General features: G+C 45.2%; 2 long non-coding RNA genes across 2 annotated transcripts; one reads left to right on the forward strand and one right to left on the reverse strand.

Moving 5' to 3' along the window:
• Positions 1-2,860: 2,860 nt before the first annotated feature.
• LOC115032129 lies at positions 2,861-6,644 on the forward strand. The gene is made up of 3 exons (XR_003837761.1): positions 2,861-3,056; positions 5,923-6,061; positions 6,246-6,644. It is a non-coding gene; the product is annotated as an uncharacterized LOC115032129 (long non-coding RNA).
• LOC115032130 lies at positions 6,641-11,099 on the reverse strand. Its single transcript, XR_003837762.1, has 4 exons — positions 10,849-11,099; positions 10,260-10,395; positions 7,262-7,370; positions 6,641-6,682 (listed from the first exon to the last, which is right to left on the reverse strand). It is a non-coding gene; the product is annotated as an uncharacterized LOC115032130 (long non-coding RNA).
• Between the last annotated feature and the right edge of the window lie 11,099 nt (positions 11,100-22,198).

Below are 22,198 nucleotides of genomic sequence, written 5' to 3' on the forward strand. Positions count from 1 at the left end.
AGGGCTGGTTTACAGGTTCAGAGGTTCAGTCCATTATCATCAAGGTGGGAGTATGGCAGTGGCTAAGCAGGCATGGTGCGGGAGGAGCTGAGAGTTCTACATCTTCATCTGAAGGCAGAGAGCAGAAGACTGGCTTCTCATGTAGCTCAGAGGAAGATCTTAAAGCCCACACCCACACAGTGACACACCCACTCCAACAAGGCCATGCCTCTTAATAGTGTCACTCCCTGGGCCAAGCATATTCAAACCACCACAGGATACTCTTGGTGGCGGTTGGGGTGAGAGGGCTTGGGAGAGAAACCCTGTGGGCCCTGGAAGTCAAGGTAAAGATAGATACTTTGTTTTTTAAAAAAACCTTTGGACCCATGTATATGTATATATTAGAGTGTCCCAATTTGTTTGCATTTTGAGCCTTTAAAGGTCCTGGAGCATCTGTGGCTGAGCTTCGGTGGTTGCTCGTATTTCTTCTCAGCTCTCCGATGCAGCCCTCCTGGGTGCCGCGACCTCTGTATTAAGTGAGCACCAGTTAGCTACTGTCATACTATTCTTAACGCATCCTCCGGCTGTATGCTTGGAGTTCTTACCTGTTGAGAGAAAACAGAACCTGTGCCCTTCACATTAATTTGCCTGACAGTTTCCTGGTCTCAACATTTATTTTTGGTCCTATTAAGATCTGCTGAGAAGGCTTTGGGTTGCTGGGAGGTTCCATTGCCTCATTATTCCTGGCCCTCTGTCACCACCTGAGTTGTGGGAACTCAACCCTTCCTCAGGCTATTAACCCTTCCCGACCGCTCGGCTCCCTGATGCTCTCAGAATTAATTCTTAATTAAGAAAAGGCACCACGTGGGACAGAGGATGCCATCAGTTCCGTGGGCAAGAGAGACAGGAAATGATGGTGGTGGTGGCGGCGGAAGTGGAAGATGGAAGAGTTAAGCCCGAGACAAAAGCAGTGGAGTATAAATTCAGTCTGCATCTTCCTTTGCTTTTTATCCTTTCAAGATCTACCAGTCAGTCCCCTGTAGGTGTTTTGGGGGAAAGCAGACAGCTATAGAGATGGAACTAAATTTGGAAAGCCAAGCTGACTTGGTCGTTGGGAGCAGGACTCTACTATTTATTTGTGGGTAAGATGGGGATGACATTGCCTACCTGTGAGATAATAAGCAAAGCAGCTGGCTTGGTGTGACAGATGAGCTGGGATAAATTTGGGGTACTAAGCCTTGTGATCTTGAGCAAGGTGACTTTTTTTTTTTTGCAACGATTCCCAACCTGTGGGTCTCAGACCCCTTTGGCAAGCATCTATTTCCAAAAGTATTTACATATGATCTATAACAGTAGCAAAACTACAGTTATGAAGTAGCAATGAAAGTAGCTTTATGGTTGGGAGTCACCATAACACGAGGAACTGTATTAAAGGGTCACAGCATTGGGAAGGGTTGAGAACCGACATTGTAGAGGCAGTGTGTGTGTGTGTGTGTGTATAAGTAACTGTCACTTCTTGGACCCCTCCTCCTTCCATTTTTTCACTCACTGGGTGATAGAAGTATGTATCAGTTGCTGTAAGAACCATAACTTATCTTTTAAGGTACACACACACAAAAGTCATGATGGTTGCGTCCATGTGTACTAGGCAGCAGTAGTTGGACAGTGTGTTACAAAAAAACCCAAACAAAACGAAACCAAAAAACACACAAATAAACATAAATTCGGAGGCAGATATGGGTGGAAAAATGGGGAGTCAATATGACCAAAATTCACTGTATACATGTGTGAAAATCTGAAAAAAAGAGAAATATTATATGTTAAAACTCCTTTAGAGCCATGACGATGGGTTGTAAATATTTTTAGCACTTACTCAGACTCATTTAAAAGTGGGAGGGACGCCGAGCAGTGGTGGCGCACACCTTTAATCCCAGAACTTGGGAGGCAGAGGCAGGCGGGTTTCTGAGTTCGAGGCCAGCCTGGTCTACAGAGTGAGTTCCAGGACAGCCAGGGCTACACAGAGAAACCCTGTCTCAGCCCCCCCTCCAAAAAAAAGTGGGAGGGAGAATATTTTAGCCACAGACAGTCACACAGGTCATGCATTGTCTTTGAACCGTGAGCCTTAAAAGGCTCAAAATGGGGAGTGTTATGCTGTGTATATTTCCCACAGTAAAGAAACAGCAAGCAGAGAGAGTACAGCCTATTTGGTAACCCTTCCCCGCTCCTGAATGTAGGCTAGTCAGTAATAGTGTGACCCACTTAAGAGCTGGGGGGACTCTCACTACGGATTCCAGAAGATAGGTTAGACATGTCAGGCACCTGTGTCTAACCTTCTTACTTGACAGACCAGGGGTTGGAGATCCTGAGACTTGCTAAGTCACATGATACATGCAAAGAGACAGCAGCCATAGCCCTGTGCCACACTGATGACTAAGGTCTCCGATGCAATCGTGGCTGCCTGGATGCTGAATGGTACTTGGCTTATTTTCTAAGGGTCTAGGTACTCGGTGTTCTCAATCCACACAGGCAGGACCAAGTCACTGGTGCAGACAGTAATGACTCCAGAAAGGACCACAGCCACCTCTGTCCTGTTGTCTAAACTGCACTGCCCACCCTCACTCTGGACATAATGACTGTCATGGTAAGGACCACACCCAGGTTGCCCCTCTGGCTTTATCCCCTTCCCACTTTGATGCTTCCTGGTCATCTCTTGAGGTTTCACATGAAATTTCTCTTTATTCAGAAAGCACTTCTGTGCTCCCAGCCAGTGGGGGGGGGCGGGGGGGGGCGGGGAACGCTGCTTGGTAACCCGTACTTCCTGTAAGTCTCACATTTGGAAGCACTTGTAACCTCTCTGTGTTCGGTGACAGGGTCTGCCCTGTCTTCTGCTTTTACTGCTCCTCAAGAACTTGACATCAGAGAAAAGAATACATTAATCTGCTCCTCTCACAAGGTGAGGATAGAGATAATAAACCTTTATTTGTGGTAACAAGCAGGAGAGGCTGGCGGAAGCAGGGCAGACATCGGACTCTATTGACTGACCCAGGCACCGGCTAGAGTTCAGATGAGATGTGCAGGTGAGCTATGGCTGTGGAGGTGGAGGTGGTGGTGGCAGGGACGACTCCCCACATTTGCTTGGTATGCATGTGAGAGTAAACGGTTAGTCAGCAGCAGTGGGGATAGAGTTTTGGCACACAGGATGCTTTCTGATATGATATTAAAGTTAAATGTTAAAAATGGGTCGGATAACAGAGCATAGTTGTGGAAAGCTTCCCTAGAGGGTAGAAAAAAAGAGGCCAGAGTTCCATTTCAGCAGGTTATTTTAGGCTTACCCCAGGCAGCGGGGCAGACGAGACATCCTCTTAGGGTCCGATTGTTCCCTTCCTCTGACCCATAATAAATGAAGCCGCACTCCTGTTGCCAAGAAGCAGTCAAGCATGCTTACAAATGCGCACACACACTGTTGGCCAGTCCTGTCCTGTGGCTGTATGTGCCGCTACTGAAGGTTCTGAAGTCACCTTTTGTCTAGAAAATTACTTCTATGGCTTAGTATGGCAAATCTTTTTCTATAAGGGGCTTGTTCTACATCTCAAAGTGAACAGGCAAACCTACCAGGTTACCTCCAGTGTCAACACCCTCCTAAAGGAAGGAAGCGGAGAACACAAGGTGAGGAGGCAAGAGGATTAAGATAATAGGCTGCTGTTCCAATTCTCCATGAACAAACCCAGCTACCTGGACACAGTTGTGTCTCCTAATCCCTTCCAGGCTGAGACACATTCTCTCTTAAAAAAAAAAAAAGAAAGAAAGAAAGAAAGAAAGAAAGGAAAGAAAGAAAGGTCTTGAATATGCAAATGAATCTAACTTAATTAACTTTTATGACCACAGCTTCTTTGAGATAACCATGAGGCCCAATTAGATTCCATTAAAATTCAGTCGTTTCCCTAAGCTTCATGAGAGACCCCTGTTTTCTCCAAAAAGTAACCAAACGGGAATGTAAAAGGAGCCAATCAGAAAACAAAGAGTTAGGCTGTTTGTAGCATGATGCCCCAGAAACTGCTTACAGAGTGACTGTTCCAGTTTGTCACCTGAGTCCCCTGGAGCTAGCACCGTGGCAGCGGCAGCGGCGGCAGCAGCAGCAAAACCAAATTGGTCCAGATCAGAATATAACATCTGACCCAGACTTACCATAGGTCCTGGGCATGAAAGATAAAGGCGGGGATGTTTCAGGTTTTTGAGCAGAAACAGACCTCGGGGGAGGGGGTTCCCTGGGCCTGGGGTCAGGGGTGAGGATGGGGGCAGAGGAACTCAGACCTCTTATTCTTAGCTGTCCATTTCACAGTTTATGTCCCCTTTCCACCAATCACAAATGTAATGGCTATTTACTATAAAAAGGGAAACAAAGACAAACCACAAAACAACAGCAACAAAATGCCACAACGTGATTGAAAGATATTAACTGTTTCTAGAACGCTCTTCTAGTTTGCTTCCTTCTTTTCCTCCCTGACCAAATTTTTAAGGACTTCGAGTAGAGTGGTGGTGGGAGTTTTATATGAGCCTTCGTGGATGCACACGCATTCTTGTGTGCGTGCACGTATTTGGGCACACAGCTCCGAGACCCAGGAGCATATTACCTTGCTGTCAACCATCATCATTACCCAGAACGTTCCATTTTCCCCATTGAAACTCTATTCCCACCAAATACTGACAATGCCCAGCCTTGGCAGCCACCTGCGTATGTACATCTGTCTGTATCATCTCAACTATTGTAGATACCCCAGTTAAGTGAGGTTAACCTTTCCCTTCCTTTTAAGCCTGAATACTATTCCATTGTGCATTTAGCTTATGTTTGCTGGCTCATTCATTCTTTGGTGGCTGCTACAGCTGTTGCCTATTGCGACTCATACTGTAAGGGTCCATGATTCTCCGAAGAATGATATCCCGGACTCAAATAGTATATAAACACAAAGAGTGCTTTATTTCACAGAGGTCTAGCTAGCATGCTCGGGTCTACCATCTACAAAGAAGGAGAGGCTCCAAAGTGAGCTCACAGACTTGATTTAAAGCATATTAGGGGAATCTCAGGGTAGGTGACCTCTATCTTAATCTGTTGGGTCCATCTCTAGGGACATTCCAGAACCATTCCTGAGGTGTGGGGACTGGAAACTGTTGATGGGAAGTCTGGAAACTATTGCTGAGAAAGTCTGGAAACTGCTGCTGATCCTTTGTCCTTGCCTCAGGCCAGGTGGTGGGGCAGTTTCTGAAGCCTGGGTTTTTTGTTTGTTTGTTTGTTTGTTTGTTTGTTTTGTTTTGTTTTTCAGTAACTGACTTGCCTGGATCTGGCCAGTTCTTGGAAACAGAGATTTAGGCCTAGTCTCCTGAACTGCCAGTTTGAAGCCTGTCGTGGAGTCAGCCTGTCTCACTCCTACTATGAACAAGGCAGTGCAAGAATCTCTTCTAGGCACTGTTTCCCATTCTTTTAAGCAGGCACCTAGAACCTTCCTTTTCTGTCTTTTAAAACCTCTGGCTAAGCTGGGCAGTGGTGGCACACACCTTTAATCCCAGCACTTGGGAGGCAGAGGCAAGTCGGATTTCTGAGTTCGAGGCCAGCCTCGTCTAGAGTGAGTTCCAGGCCAGCCAGGACTACACAGAGAAACCCTGTCCCGAAAAACAAAAAAACAAAAAAACCCTTAAAACCTCTGTCTACCACAATATGTCTCCTATCCTAACACCATGCAACTCCACAACTGTCAGTGCTTTTGCATCCTGGGCCCTGCATTGCTGTCTTTGGTTAGGGGCATGTGGGACAGCCTTACTTGTTATCTAATCCACATAGACCATTCAGCAAGGAGTAAAAAAGTGTTGGGTTTCTGTGTTGCCCCTTAGTTATGGGAACATCTAGTACACATGGCTACAATGCTGTGATTAATTTTGTTATAACTGTAGGCAGTAATTCTTCTTCATGCTGCTGAACTGTATCTAAAGCAGGCATGCTGGGAAGAGCAGGGTCCAGTGGTCAGCCCCGGTGATCTGGCCCTGCACAGACTGCTCGCTGGGAGGAGGATCGCAGCAGGTGGAGTTCTAAGTGAGTAAGTTTAAAAGCAAGTTTATATTCTCACGGTGAGAATTTTAAAATGCAATTGAAAACCAATCTTAATGAGGGAAACAGACTTTTGTAATTGTGCGAAAGAGGAGGAATAAACATAATAATAAAACGCCATGCCAAATCCCAGCTTTTTATTAAAGCAGAAGTTTCATCTTCCTTTCAGGCCCTTTAGCTTAACTGGGTCTTCATTCTTCTGCTGTGTTCATGATGAAGCACTCGTGCCTGGATTATGGGAACTTCAACAGCTATCCACACTGCTCCTCGCCAGGCTCCAGCAGCTGAAACAATGTTTCCATCATCGGCTCAAACAATCAACGCATGTGTGCACTTAGCTTTTCTCCAGCTTTGCTTAGCAGAACTCAACTTTCACTCATGTCGTGATGGTAATACTTCTCCAGCCTCCATGGCTGCTCATGTGGCTTCTATCACAGACAGACAGTTTTTATTCTTCTCCATAACACGAGATAAGCATAGTGTAAAACACCCAACTGGGGAGTGGAGAAGTGGCTCAGAAGTTAAGCGTATTGTGCATTGTTCTTGCAAAGGACCGGAGTTTGATTCCCAGCTCACAATTGCCTGTATCTCCAGTTCTAGGAGAACCTATGTACATAGATAGACATACATATAAAAATTTCAATTAAAAAAAACTTAAACAAAACACTCCCTCTCATTTGTCTCTATTTCCTTCTGCCCCTCTAGACACACACGTGAGGGCTGGAGTTGTAGCAACTATCTTGGAAACGTGAGGCAAGGAGCCAATATAGAAAAGTAATGTTGAAAGGCAGAAGGAACCTGGGGCCCCAAGGCATCTTTGAGCAACTGACATGCCTCCAGATGCCATGTTTTTCAGTCATGAGGGAAAGAGAAGCTATTAAGACATTGCTAGATAGAAATTAAGATTTTCAGCTAAAAATTTCACCAATCACATTTTTCAGATAAGGGATCTGAAACAGCAGATAAGTTGTCAAATTTCTATACTTTTTCAGGGTGCTCTGGGAATTTGGCTTTTCATAGTCTGACCTAGAGTCAACAGCCTTCTCTCTTGGACATGCTAGATTTCAGTCTAGTCAACTCTCTTTCCCTCTGTTCCAGTCTTGTTTCTGATTACTCTGATAAAATACAACAATAAAAATAACTTAAGGAAGAAGGGTTTTGGGGGGTTGCCGGAGACCAGGGTACCTTTCATGGTCCACTGCCCCACAGAGTTTATTTTAGCACGCAATTCCAGGATGCTGTCAATTATAGCAGATTAAGGCAGAGGTCTTAGAAGCAGTCAGTCACCGTACACCTGTAGTGAAGAGCAGACAGAACGAATACATGAATTTTTACTGCTTAGCTCATTTGGGTCCTAACCCAAGCCCAAGGATTAGTGATGCCCATAGTGGGACAGGTTTCCCCACATCAATTGAAGTTATCAAATCAATCCTCACCCCCCAGACATACCGATAAACCAACTGGAACTAGACAATCCCTTATCGAGGCTCTAGATCTGTGGTTCTCAACATTTCTAATGCTGTGACCCTTTAATACAGTTCAGGAGAGGTGACCCCCCAACCATGAAATTATTTTTGTTGCTGCTTCTTAACATGTTTACTGTTGTTATGAATCATAATGTAAGTATCTGTGTTTTCCAACAGTCTCAAGCAACCCCTGTGAATGACCCCTCCCCCAAGGGGTCGGGCTCCACAGGTTGACCACCATTGCTCTAGATTGTTTTAGATTTTCAATTAAAAGTAACCCACCACTCCTTCCCACAAATGTCAGTTTGATATGTCAAGAACCAGATCTGAGCTCACGTGTCACTTCCTGTCACTTCCTTTCATAAAACCTTCAGTATTCCCCCCCCCCCCCCACACACACACACAGGGCATGAAAGGAGGAAGTTGACTTTTTGGGGAGGTGAAGGGAATCTGTGGGGGGAGATAGGGGTTAAGAGGGGATGACATGAGGTGGACATGATAGAAATTATATATTTATCTTCCAGAGGTCCTGAGTTCAACTCCCAGCAACCACATGGTGGCTCTCAACCATCTGTAATGGGATCTGATGCCCTCTTCTGGTGTATCTAAAAACAGCAATAGTATAGTCATCAAATAAATAAATGAATCTTCACACACACACACAAAAGACTCAGATTCAAAATATATTTACAAATACCGTGATCATATAGCTATGCTTTCTTTGAATAGGTCATAATTTTCAGCAACCCATATATTCCAGTTTATATCCTGTGCGCAGGTACATCTGTCTCATCACATCTTCCCAGGCAAATTTTCTGCACCTGGCTCCATCCCAGAATCCTTTCTGCCTCCTAGATGTCTCACCTTCTACTATCCTTTCTCATAGGCATACAGATATATGTGCTTCTGACTCCAATCTGTGTTGCTGTCTGGGTGATGCTTTTGGTAGTTGTCATGGAGAGCCCAAACTTAGCAAGGAACATGGTCATTTAGTGATGGCCTTCCACAGACGAAGCAGGGGAGAGCAGAGACAGGCACTGCAGTTTGAGAGTGCTCGTGGCGATGGAATCTACTGTCCAGAGTAAGTTTACCTGTTTATATCCCTCTCTCTCTCCCTCTACCCCTCTCTGTCTCTGTCTCCATCTCCCTCTTTCCCACCCAGCACCCTTGTGTGCATGTGTATAAATATGGGTGTGCACATACCTCAACAGGCACGAGGAAGTCAGAGACAAATTTTGGAACTTGGTTTCTCTTCCATCATGAGCTGTGGTGATTGACTACAAGGATGGCTTTTACCTGTTGAGCATCTTGTTGTTCCCAGAACCAGATACTTTCAGAGTGAGGAGGTTGGTATAGGAACAACATTGAGGACATATTGACCAAAAGTTGGGAGAGACTCAGGTGAGCCCAGGAGTCAGGTCTCCATCCACAGAGCTCTCAGGGGCTCCTGCACCCCCTCTCACCATCTGTTGCTATTCACTCTTTAGCCTCAAAGTTACACACTCCCACACCCTGATGCCCACACGCCTGCTGTCCCCTGTGTGTCTTGTCTCATTTTATTTCCTTCTCTCTTTCTTCCTGGGCTTCAAGTGCCAGTGTGAGAGTCCCTCTCTGCTCCTCATCTTCTTCCCTCCCCTCCACACTGACGGTCCAACTGCTTCCCCGCTTTATACACACCTGTGTGTTGTGTATATATATATATATATATATATATATGTGTGTGTGTGTGTGTGTGTGTGTGTATGTATGTGTGTTTGGTGTGTGTGTGTGTATATATGTGTGTGTGACTATCACCTCTCCGGCAGAGACTGAGGGTCTGGCAGAGACTGCGTGTGGTAGGAGAGACGTCACCCTCAGACGCTCATAACCAACCAGCAAAAGTCAATCCTAGGTGTGGTGGATTTGGCCTAAAGCTTGCATAATGTTATTTGGGTTCCCAAAATTGCATGAGAATCCCTCATGTAAGGCCCCAGTTAGTTCTGATTAGTAAATTAAGTTGCCAGCAGCCAATTGGCTGGTCAAAGAGACAGAGGCGGGACTTTAGGATTTGCAGGCAAGGGGAAGGAGAGAAGGAGGATTTAGAATCACCAAGTCAGGAAAGGAATAAGATGCAGGCTTGCGACCTTGAGAGCCGCAGAAGACAGAGTGGTCTAGGGTAACAAGAATGAAATATAGATTTTAGTAATAACTCAGGGGTATCGGAGGGGAGGCGTTAGCAACGTGGAAGTTTGGGAGTGGCTCAACCATTGAGCCAATTAAGGCATATTAAATATAAGGCTGTGTGTGTGTGTGTGTGTGTGTGTGTGTCTTTCATTCGGGAATCCACAACACTGGGTGAGTAGTGAGGAACTCGCAACGCTGCCCGCCTGGTGACTTGGGTAGATTTAATCTCCTTCTACAACACCAATCAGCAGAACTTACTCCCAGGCACAGACAGGATGTGTAGGAAGGTGTACCCTCTCACTGAGCCCTTCTAATACTTTATGCACTTCCCGGGGAAAGATAGGAACTGCTTGATAACCATGCCCTCAATGAATGCTCAAAAAGGTAACGAAGCTATTGGGCTGACAATAGGGCTTCAGTGGACTAAGCAACTGCAGCCCAAGCCTTTGCAGGACTCACATAAAGTGGAAGGGGAAAAAAAACCTGACTTTAGAAAGCTGAGTAATCACAAGACAGCTGACTTCAGAAAGCTCTCTTGTGACCTTCATACGTACCTGATGGCCTATGTGCACTTCTTCCCATCCTACGCATAATGATCGCAGAAGGATTTGAGCTTAGCCATCCCTCCCCTGATCCATCAAGGAGGATCAGAGAAAGAACTGAGCAAGAACTGGGTGCAGGTTTTCAAATCTAGGAGCCCACAGGAAAAACACATCAACCAAAGGGCACCGCATGATCATTCTCTGCTCTACACTACCTGTTTGATGTTTGTATTAAAGTGAATAGTAATTCAGGGGCTGGGAGACAGATGGCTCAGTTGGTATGGTGCTTACATGAGGGGACACAGTTTGACCCAAATTTATGAAGGAGCCATGTGTGGCATGGGCACCTGTAACCATGGTAACCACGGTGTGCAGAGGCAGAGACAGGAGGGTCCCTGGGGCTCAAATCCTTCTGCAAATTGAAGTTAGTCTCTCTCTCTCTCTCTCTCTCTCTCTCTCTCTCTCTCTCCCTCCCTCCCTCCCTCTCCTTCCCTCCCTCTCTCCCTCCCTCCTTCCCTCCTTTCTTCCCTCTTAGCTTGAGCCATCTCTCAGTTTAAGTTAGCTAACAGGCAGGCATGGTAGCACACAGGGAAAAACTCACAGCTCCTCAGGAGGGTGAGGCAGAAGGAGGATCATGAACCCAAGGCAAATATTGGTAACTTCCGTAGGAGTTCGTCTCGAAAGTGCTGAGGAGTGCTGCGAAGACCTAGCCCACAAAGTTAGACGACATCTGTGAAAGACTGTGTGGACAGAATGAAGTCTCCAAATGGTAGTTAGGGCTGTTATTGGGACGGTTCTTCAGGCAGGGTGAAGGAGAGAGAGCGAGTAGGAGGGAGGAAGAGAGAACCTTGTTAATCCACCCCCCTCACGCCCCAGGCGTCTTCTGGCTGAAACCCTAGTTTATCCTGTGAACGCAAAGCTAATAATACTATCCAATAAACACGTGTGCTTAGAAATTAGTCTGCGGTAAGGTTGGATCTGCTTGGGAGGTTGGTACTGACATCACACGCTTCCAGCCGGAGGCTGGCAGTCAACTTGATGCTCTATTGTTGCTTGCTTTGGAAAGAGCGGGTCTAAATCTGAGCTTTTCCCTGTTTAAACTACTTCTGCTGGTAGCGTTGATTATAGGCCTCGCATTCTCCAACCGATTGTGTCATCCCTGACGCACCTCAGACGCATAAATAGCTCATACAAAACACAGACATTTCAAAAGTTGCCCATGTCTAACCCTGCACCTTCCTGGGTCCTGGTAAGTAGCTGGGATATTTCTGTATCTTTCCTGTTACACGGTCCCCAAACCATCATAAAACCCCTTTAGAATCTTCCTGAAAAGAGGCAAGCACATTTGGAAGAGCTTCTGTGGGTGACCTTAGCTGTTCTTTGCCGACGACAGAACAAAGGATAATAATAACTGCTCCGGAGGCTGCCGGAGCCAGAGCAGACTCACGGACGAACACCTGGTATGTGGCAAGTAGCCAACAGACATAATTGCTCTTAGTGTTTTTTTTTTTAATTTATTAATAACAACACGAGAAGCACTTGGGGCAAAATGACATTTGAAACAAGTCCTGGAAAGATCTGTTTATACTTAACAGTCAAGAGGCTGCCCATTTGCGTTACCCACGTGTTGATTCAGAAGACGACCTCTGTCTTGGTGGCAGAGGCAAACGTTAGCACGGGACAAGGGCTGATGTATTAGACCGGGGTACTGCTCAGTCAATCAGAAGCTACTGAATAAGATGACCCGAGCCGAGCTGTGTCTGTGCAGCTGTTAGCATTGCAGTTTAATTGAGCAGATGTTCCAACTGTCACTCCACCCGACAGGGACTGGAAGCCTTAGGAGCCATTAAGGATGGACCTCTGCCTCACAGAGGACTCTGGGTTTCACCTCCTAATTCTCTGCTAACCTTAAAAGGGAAAACATCGCAAATGCTCCCCCACCCCTGCCCCTTCCCCTAAGCCTTCTGAGTGAAACAAAACAAAATAGAGCAACAACAAAACCCACTGCCTAGAATGGAGATAGCCCATTCTCTTCTGCTCCCAAGAGTAGATCCTGACATGCAATTGTCTCCTCCTGTAAGAGTTAGTCCAGTTGGGCCTGGCAATCACCAGTGGGAGACCACGCCTTGGGAAATCTGATAGACCTGAAGGAGTGTGAAGGGGACAGGAGGAATAATTATCCCCTTAATGAGATCAGGCACTTATACCTCCCAGAAGCCCCTCCCTCAGGGTAGCAGTTTTGCAGATCTTCCCTGCTGAGTCCGTACCATTTTTGAGTTCTAAATTCAAAGCACGTGGTACTCCTCCTGTTTCTGAATCTTTTTCAGTAGCCCTAGTGTGTGCTCTCCTGGCCTAGGTCACACCTTCCCTAACACTCTGGGCTTTGACACCTGTGTGCTAAAGCCCTCCTCCCTTCCTGCAGCTGGCCTCCATCGTGAGCATCCTGGTTTTCTTGAGCCCTGTCTCTAAAGGAATACCATTCCCATTTCCATCCCTCCCCTTCTTACAGCTTGCCCCCATTGCTGTTTTTCTTTCAAGAGCTAATAAAACGGTCCTTGAGCTCCCTTCTGGGTCTGTTTTTAGAGCCTTTTATTAACGAGACTAAGAACCCCAAAGGGAACGCAATGTTTCCGGTAGCAACAACGTTGAAAACAGCACTGCCTTACATTGTATCATGGAGCTAATGTCAGGCAAGATACCCTCTGCAGCTTCCCGCTCCGTGTGGCACCTGGGTCCTGGACAGGAAGGCTGCAAATCAGTGGTCAGGAGCTCTTCGGGCTGGTCCATGTATCCTGTCAGTCACAAGGCCTGGAGACCTATTCTTAGACTCTCAGTTCTTATAGATCTTATTAAAATGGTAATATCCTTCCTGGCATCAATCACTGACAAATTATGCACGGGAAACTTGGGCTCCAGTTTGCAGAACAAGCTCTTCTGGAGGGGATGGTTCACAGGGAAGTGCTGGGAAGTGGTAGCCATTCTTCAGGGAATGAAAGGAATATGTAGAGTTTGAGGGGTGAGCAGGGCAGCCATTCCAAAAGGCTCCAGGAGAGGAAGCTGATGGGACCATGCTTTGTCTCTGTTGCCTGCTCCTCTGCTAGCAGGCGATGGTTGAAACTATCCGAGGTAGAACAGAGACTTGATCCCATATTCTACAGTCGCGATATTGAACATTGGAGATAATTTATGTGAAATGTATCACTAAGCAAGCTTGTGTCTGTGAGAGTATATGTCATACATCTAGATGGCATGGTCCACTACATACCTAGGCGTGTGTGTGTGTGTGTATGCATGTGTTTGTATGTTGTGTATATGTATGTGTATGTATGTATGTATGTATGTATATGTATGTGCATGTATGTATGTGTGTATGTGTATATATATGTGTATATGTGTGTGTATATATATATGTGTATACACGTGTGTATATGTGTATGTATGTGTGTGTGCATGTGTGTATGTGATATTGCCTATTGCTCTTAGTGCCACGATGGGGAAAAATAGCATGAGATTAAATCAAACACACACAGACACACACACACAGACACACACACACACACACTTACACACACACCACACTCAAGAATGACTTGGATCCCAGGCTGGTCTCAAACTTGTTCTGTATCTGAGGTTGTCATTGAACTCCTGATCTTCCTGCTTCTGCCTCCCAAGTGCTCGGATACCAGGCATGTACTAGCACGCCCAGTGAGTCCTTTATTGATATTATCGAGTATAGTCTGCACATAGCTGTATGTGCTTTGTTTTTATACTAATAGCAGTTCACTGAGTTTGCTTGGCCAACTTCATCATGGACATGTGTATTCTATGAAGGCCATGATGCTAAACCCCTGAAAGAGTTCATCTCTATTATAATCTGTCCCACGCTGACAGACGCATTACATGGCTGGTGCCTTGTTTGTACTAGAAACTAGAACGAACAGGTGTTAGATGTACTAGCAAGAAAAGGAGTGTTCATCAGTGGTGAGGAAGGGAGTGCCAGGCTATTTGTATTTATTTGTAAAGCTTTGTATTTTAAAGTTGTAAATTATTTATAGGACTTTAAATATGTTGATAGAACAAATACCAATCTAATACTTTAATAGCCTATGGTGAGTAATATAGGTTTTTTTAGTGGGGGAAATTGGAATACTGTGTTAAATCATTCTTTATGGAGACCCATGACTTTTAAAGATGAATTGGCAACAGAGACCACATTGAGGAAAAATTGTCTTAACAACCTTATTGTCTTAACAGTAGCTGAAATCGAGAGTTCATAGATGTTATAAGTGGTTCACTGAGCTGTAATGTGAGATGAGAGTAGATTTATCACTGCCTCTGATCATGGAATTTATTTCTTCTATATTTGGTACTTATTGTTGGTCTTCCTCGCTTATTATATTCAGATCTTAAATATTCCTCAGATGGGGCTTTCGTTAAAGGCTTGGCTGCCAGCCATACTGCTTTGGGAACGTTGTTGTTATTCGTGGTCGTGGCGGTGGGACCTTTAAGAGGTGGGGACTAGTGGAAGGAAGGTATGTAGTTGGAGGTGTCTCCTTGAAGAGACTGCTGGGCCTCCAGCCTCTTCCTTTTACTCTGCTTCCTGGGCACAGGAGGCAGCAGCTGTACTCCCTGTCTCACTATGGTGATAGGAGAGTAGACAGTGAGGTCAACACTGGCAGAAATGTGGACCGGAAATCTTGCCTTACAGCAGACGCGATGCAAAGGACTCAGAAAGGTCCCAGCTGTGGGCAGGACACAGGCAGTGCTGGGTCTCTCACTTTCCACAGGGCAGATATTGGAGTCCTGGTAGATAGGCACCAGACTCAATTATTCACTGATCAAGCTATAATCCAGAGACCATGAGTCAGCCCCTCTAAACCATGAACACACTAAGTCTTTTGTCTCTATAGGTTGATGTATTTCAGGTGTTTTATCACCAGGAAGGATCTGACGGAAGCCTGTGGTGAAGGGCAGGCCTGTTTCTCCATCCTCTACTGTCTTTCTGACGTCCCTGCACAGTGCCCAGTAAGATTGGTCTGTATTCATGGAATGAAGATTTATAATCCAGTCTCACCCATTGGCTCGAAATTACTGCCTTCCTAAATTTAACTACTAAAACGAGGTGTCTTAAAACAAAGACGAAGGCTTGATCTTGGCATGGTACTCATCATGAGTATATGCGCTGCTGGACAGTGGCTAGTGTAGCTTCATGTTTCCACATCTGTTATTTTAAAATAAATTATTCAATGCTGCTAGATTACCTCTAAATGGTATCAGTCAATTACAACTGGGGTACTTGAGTCTTGAAGGAGTAGACTTTTTTCTTTTTTTTCTTTTACTTTTGTTTTCTTTCTTTCCATCCTTTCTGTATCTCTGTCTCTGTCTCTCTGTCTCTCTGTCTCTTTTCAATTAGATTGACTAAGTTCTTATCTCTTCTCCCCCAGGAAAGATTAAAACGACTTGGCCTCTTGCCAGACTCTTTCCCTCCCACCTCTATAGAAGATTTAATTAATGTGCAAATTATTTGGGTTGCTCATTCCATTACTGCTGGGCAGAGGCAGAGGAAGGCCCTTGAATAAGGAAAATGAGGTGAAGCCCCACCCCCATCCTCAGAGAAGTGAAGTCTCCTGTCCCAGCTTTTCCTGGCAGTGAATAAAGGCTCCTAGGAGATGCTGAAGGCTTGCTTTTCTGTAGAAGTCCCTGCCAGGGCTTTCCATACTGAAATGAACCATTGTTGCCTGTGTCAGGTTTGCTCTTCATTTGCGTGGTGTATTTCTCCTTCGTCGGGGGTGTCATGGAAGCCCTAACCTACTGTCTTCATTGTCACAGATTTAAACGTTGGGTTTTCTGCAAGGCTACAAAAATATGCTGTTTAAAGACATTAATGGGTAATTAGCATCTTGGGTTGCCGAAACATTTGGTTCTAGGACACGTCTTAAAGATTAAGAGAAAAAGATTTGCTTTTAAAACTGGATTTAAGCCGGGCATGGTGGCACACGCCTTTAATCTCAGCTCTTGGGAGGCAGAGGCAGGTGGATTTCTGAGTTTGAGGCCAGCCTGGTCTACAAAGTGAGTTCCAGGACAGCCAGAGCTATACAGAGAAACCCTGTCTCAAAAAACCAACCAAAGAAACAAACAAAAAACCAAAACAACAAAAAAAAATGGATTTGATCAGTGCATGCATAGAAATATCACACCAGACATCCATCCATCCATACATCCATCCATCCATCCATACATACATGCATACATACATACATACATACATAAACAATTAATACATGATAGTAAAAACACAGAAACAAATACCATTTTGATACGCCAATAAAGTGCCTGGGTTAGGATGACTAGCTTGCTACTAGTTAGCTAGTGACCTTGCAGTTTTAAACAAAACAAAACAAAACAAAACAAAACAAAACAAAACAAAACAAAACAAAACAAAACAAAACAAAACAAAAACTTTTTTAAAAAGACACCAGTAAAACCTTTCACAGAGTGGAAGAATCGCTACTACACAACAGTTCCATAGATGAGAACCAAGTTTCCACTCCACACAGATCAGACACTAAAAAAAAAAATGTTCCCATCATTCCTCCCACCATGCTAGAGTCACAAACGCAGAGGGATGGAAGTCAGCCATGCTTGCAACAGTTGACTCCCTGTTTTAGGCACCCTCTTCTCTATCGCTGACCCCTTGAATATTTGCTCAGGGACTTTCTGAACTGGTCCGACCCTCTACCCCTTTTTGTGACAATGCTTTACCTTTTATGTGCTGTGTCCATCAGTGTGACCCACAGGAGTGACCCAGAAAGGCTCAGGGAAATGGTGTGCTATCAGTAAGATGGGTTAGATGGCAGTGTGGGGGCAGGAATGAGGTGTGAGAAGCCGCCAGAACACCACCAGAAGTTCTTTGGTGAGTTTCTCTCTATGGCATCACCACAGCAAAGCTCAGCAATGCAATGTAAGGCGAACCAATACACGCAGGCTGTTAGCAAAGAATGGCGAGGTGGAGCAAAGCAAACCAATGCTCTATCTCTGTCTGTGGGTCATAGCCATACTCCTTCTGAACATCATGTGTCCTTTCACGTGTTTGCTATAGCAAAACATCCTCTCACCTGTGTCTGCTTCAGCAAAACATTTGACATACTGACTTTCCAAAGAAACCAGAAGTTTCCACTTCAGTGGAATATTTGATATGTGACCTCTGAGAGCCACTGGTATAGCAGAATGAGCAAGGGTTTACCATCAGATGGAGTCCTGGCTCTGCCCAGTACTAATCCAAGACACAGGTGAGTCTCAACTTCTTTAGGAGTCAGCTCTTCATGGTTGTTGTTAGAACAAGCAAGACAATACACGTACAAAGTTTTTAGGAATAATGTTAAAAAGGAAAAACAAACCCACTTTGGGTATGTATGGACTATCTTTGGACACCTACATATTAAAGGTGGTCATAGCTGGTGGTAGGTGTTAGCATAAATGAGGAATCAAAGACTATGGTAAACTTTCTTGATGCCATCCATATCTGCAAAGGATCTTTGATCTACACAGGACTGAAACATAAGACTTGTATCAGATGGTTCCTAGATTCCTTTATCTTAAAAATTCCATGAATCCATTAAATGTGATATGAAAATCTGAGATGTGCCCGTGTCTTAATTAGGGTTTTACTGCTGTGAACAGATACCATGACCAAGGCAACTCTTATAAGGACATTTAATTGGGGCTGGCTTACAGGTTCAGATGTTCAGTCCATTATTATCAAGGTGGGACCATGGCAACATCTAGGCAGGCATGGTACAGGAAGAGCTGAGAGTTCTACATCTTCATTTGAAGGCTGCTAGCAGAATACTGGCTTTCAGGCAGCTAGGATGAGGGATGAGGGTCTGATAGCCCATACCCACAGTGACACACCTACTCTGACAGGGCCACACCTACTCCAACAAGGCCACATCTACTCCAACAAGGTCACACTTTCTAGTAGTGCCACTCCCTGGACAGAGCATACACAAACCATCACAGACTGTATTCTAAATCAACTATTGGGCCACTTGTCCCTCTATATACTCCCAAAGCTACCATCTTGTGTAGAGTGACTCCTGTATCCCCGTGCCCCTTTGATATAACTTAGGACATCTTTTCCATAGTCCTCAGACATAGCTGGTTGATCGAGGAATAGAATCCCATGTGATAGACTTGCTATATTCTCTTGATGGATAATTTGGGGTTAGAGAATGAAAAATGTCATGAATATGAAGTGATGCTGTACCTGGGAGGTTATGAAGCGGGTGTTTAGAGACTGAGAGTACCAATTTGTGTAAGCTATGATGGATCACTTGAAAGCAGGGTAAAGGAAGGCCGTCCAAGAGAGGGAGAGGAACAAACAAACAAAAAGATAGGTAATGATGGAGAAAGTAATCTCGGGTTATTCTGTGCTTCATCTGGCTGCTTTCTACTGCTGAGTTGTGTTCTCGTTAACCTCTGTACCCTGCAGTAGCTTCTTTATTCCCGGTGTCACCCTAAGGCCCATAGTAGCATAAAATGAGAATCAGTAGGGATTTTATCTAGTTTTATTTTTGGAACAAGAGCATGGCTCAGCATTCTACATCAAGAAAAATACTCAATGACTTTTTATGGACTGCCATGAAAGCCACTTACTTGCAAATGCCTGGCGTCACTAATGGCTTTCGTCTAAAAAGGACTAGTTATAATGGATGGTCCATTTCAAGAAGCAATTCCCCGGGTGTACCCATCATCTACAAATAAATCTGAGGGCTATCTTGGCTGTATTTCTAGGACCAGCACAGAATCTAGTTCGCCACAGGCTTTGACTGAGAATGTATGCTGAACTGAATGGCCCACGATTGCTGCACATACTGTGGGGCTATAAAAAGCAATATGAATTATGGTTGCTCTACATAAGCAGCTCGTAGTGCACTTGAGAAGATTCAGGAAAAAAAAGAATCCAAGAAGGCACATGGTGATTTGCAGGAAGTTTCAAATAGCCAAGGAACAAAGGGCCAGCGAGGTTTTATTTAGAAAAGCTTCCTGGAGGAACAGGAAGTTGAAGGACAGAGGGTTGGGTGGGACTTGGCAAGGCAGAGAGAAGGAGAGGAAGGAGAGAAAGCATAAGCAGAGGTTCCAGGCAGAAAATGAGTTTGGTAGTGAACGTGAATTACAGTTCAGTGATTCCACATGATGATTCACAGAGCACATGATACAAGGTGCACAGGATACACAGTGCACATGATCCACAGTGCACATGATATATAGTACATCTAAGTTACAGTTCAGTGATTACACATGACACACAGTGCACATGAATTACAGTTCAATGATTATACACGATCCACAGTGCACATGATCCACAGTGCACATGATCCACAGTGCACACGATCCACAGTGCACATGATACACAGTGTACATGACACATGGAGCACATAGTACACTGTTCAGTGATTACACATGATACACAGTGCACATAAATTATATTTCAGTGATTACACATGATACACATTGTACATAAATTATATTTCAGTGATTACACATGATAAACAGTGCACATGATTTAGCACAGGAAGACAAAATGGTGGGGAATGGGAAGCCAGAGAGGGCTGGCTCTGGAGTTACATTTTCAGGATTCCAACCCTAGTGCCCCTCACACTTACCCAGTTTCCTTATTAGCTTTGTACTATTGACAGCTTAAGTATGTTGTAAGAATTAGAAGTTTTTTTTTTCTTTAAACCAAGTCTTTTAGATCAGCATCTGTAACTTCTGAGCATACTGTTAACTGTTGTCATGGAAATCTAGTGATAAGATCCAATTAAAAGGGCCATACTGCTAATTTTGAATTGCCGCATTGGAAGGAACATCTCTTGGTTGTTAAGGATGCCTATTGCTGTTTGAGTCACTGCTGAGTTTGTGGAGCTCTGGAAGGGACTGGCTCATAATAGGAAAGAACACTGAGTATGTGGGACCCAGAGCAAGGTTCCAGTGGTGGAGAGGAACCAGGACTGGGGATCAACTGTCAGGCACTGCCGTACTTCTTTTCTGTCAAGGGATGATGGGATGAGCCTGAGGGCAAGAGACATGGCCCAGCAAGGAAGGACCTATTGTAATAACCCAGGGATATGAAAGCCAACGTCAGGACTACAGCTTCCATGGGGGAGCGCCATGGGGAGTCTGTGAGAACCTCCAAAGAAAGGGTATCCACACTAGTCCAGGCTGGCGTTACCCCAGGCTTTGGTGATCTCCTCCTGGCTTCTTGGCTTTGCTGCTGTTCTTATCTTAACATGGTCATGCCTTGGTCCACACAGGCACAGTCTAATGACAGCTCTTACCTAACTCTGGTCACAAGCTTGCCCTTGCTGGACCCATAAGGCCACTGGAAGACCACTGGCTTCCTTTCCTACTACACACCCACCTGTCCTTGTCATTATACAAGGCTGAGGCTCAGACACATCAGACCTATGTCTGGAATGTCCTGTGTCCATTCCTCCTGTAAAAAAAAAATGTGCCTAGGCAATTCCTTCATATCCTTTGGGGCTCTGTTCAAGTGCCATGTTACTAATGGTCTCTTTTTCAAACACCTTTAAAAAATTCCAGCAACTTCTCTGCACGTTGGCCCCCTGTCCCATCACCCCGCTTTCTTTTGTGAGAACCTCCCAACATATGACCTATTTGTTCATTGTCTAGTGTTCCTACTAGATTGTGAGCCTCAGAAGCACAGATATTTTCTTTTGCTTTTCTCGTGACATGTCTCGAGGACACAGAAGAGCCCCTGGTATCGTAAGTGACTGGATGACTATGTGACCAGAATAATCAGAATTATTGTGTCAAGCACAGTGCGGTCTCCCTTGCTTTTTAATTTGCTCTTTCCAGTGGCCCGGTCACGTGCTCATTGTTTTATGAACTGTGCCACAGAAACAAAATGGAGGAGGACACAGAGATGGTGACTGTCAATCCCGCCCAGTTTGTCTGACCTTAGTTCTCATATGGATAGGATGAGGTCAGGGAGAAGGAGAGAGTGAGATGTGAAGGCCCCCAGCCTCTGAGAATTGAAGAACAGCACAAGCTGACAAGGCGTGGGGACACTGACAAGGAGTGGGGACACTGACAAGGCGTGGGGACACTGACAGGAGTGGGGACACTGACAAGGAGTGGAGACAACTGACAGGAGTGGAGACAACTGACAGGAGTGGGGACACTGACAAGGAGTGGGGACACTGACAAGGAGGGGGGACACTGACAGGAGTGGGGACACTGACAAGGAGTGGGGACACCGAGAAAGCTGGGGTTTCAGAGAAAAAATAGGCATGTTGAGGGCATTGACTGTTCTTAGGATAACACCATCTGAGACTGCCTGAGAGTGGGGTTGAACACTATTCCTAAAGAAGTTGGAGCCACAAGGATATGCGGCGGCAGCTGTCCCAGCAGAAGGAGGCAGGCTGAGTGGTTTCTGGATGTAGGAGTTGGAAGGTTGATAAAAAGCCCTGGCTGGAGGTTAGCATGACTTCTTTCTAGACAGGCGCTGGGGAGCCCTGAGGCTGAGCCAGCCCGTGGTCAGGAGAAGGATGAGGAAGGCTGACCTTGAGTCTGCAAAGATGAGAGGAAGAGCTGCCAAGGGCAGAGGAGACAGGGTGACAAGAAGCACAGGGGTCAGGAGAGAGGTGGACCTTAGGGGGGCCACATTTTACCCAGCAACTTAAAGGTAGACCACAGGAAGCTGGTGAGAGGGGCCAGGGAGACACTTGGTTTTTCATTTTCATAAAGAAACTCATTTATCTCAACAAAGTGCTAAAAGGGATTTAATTAGAGGATATTAGAATTAAATCTGAGAATATTTTCTTCTGCTCTCCCCTTACAAATATTTTGACACTCTTTGGGGAGGTCCCCAAGGCTGAATCAAGAATCCAGGTTTGGTGTCCTGGTCTGAGGTTTCTTTGTTTTCCTCC

The sequence above is a fragment of the Mus caroli genome, chromosome 10 (genome assembly GCF_900094665.2).
Source record: "Mus caroli chromosome 10, CAROLI_EIJ_v1.1, whole genome shotgun sequence".
Lineage (NCBI taxonomy): Eukaryota > Metazoa > Chordata > Mammalia > Rodentia > Muridae > Mus > Mus caroli.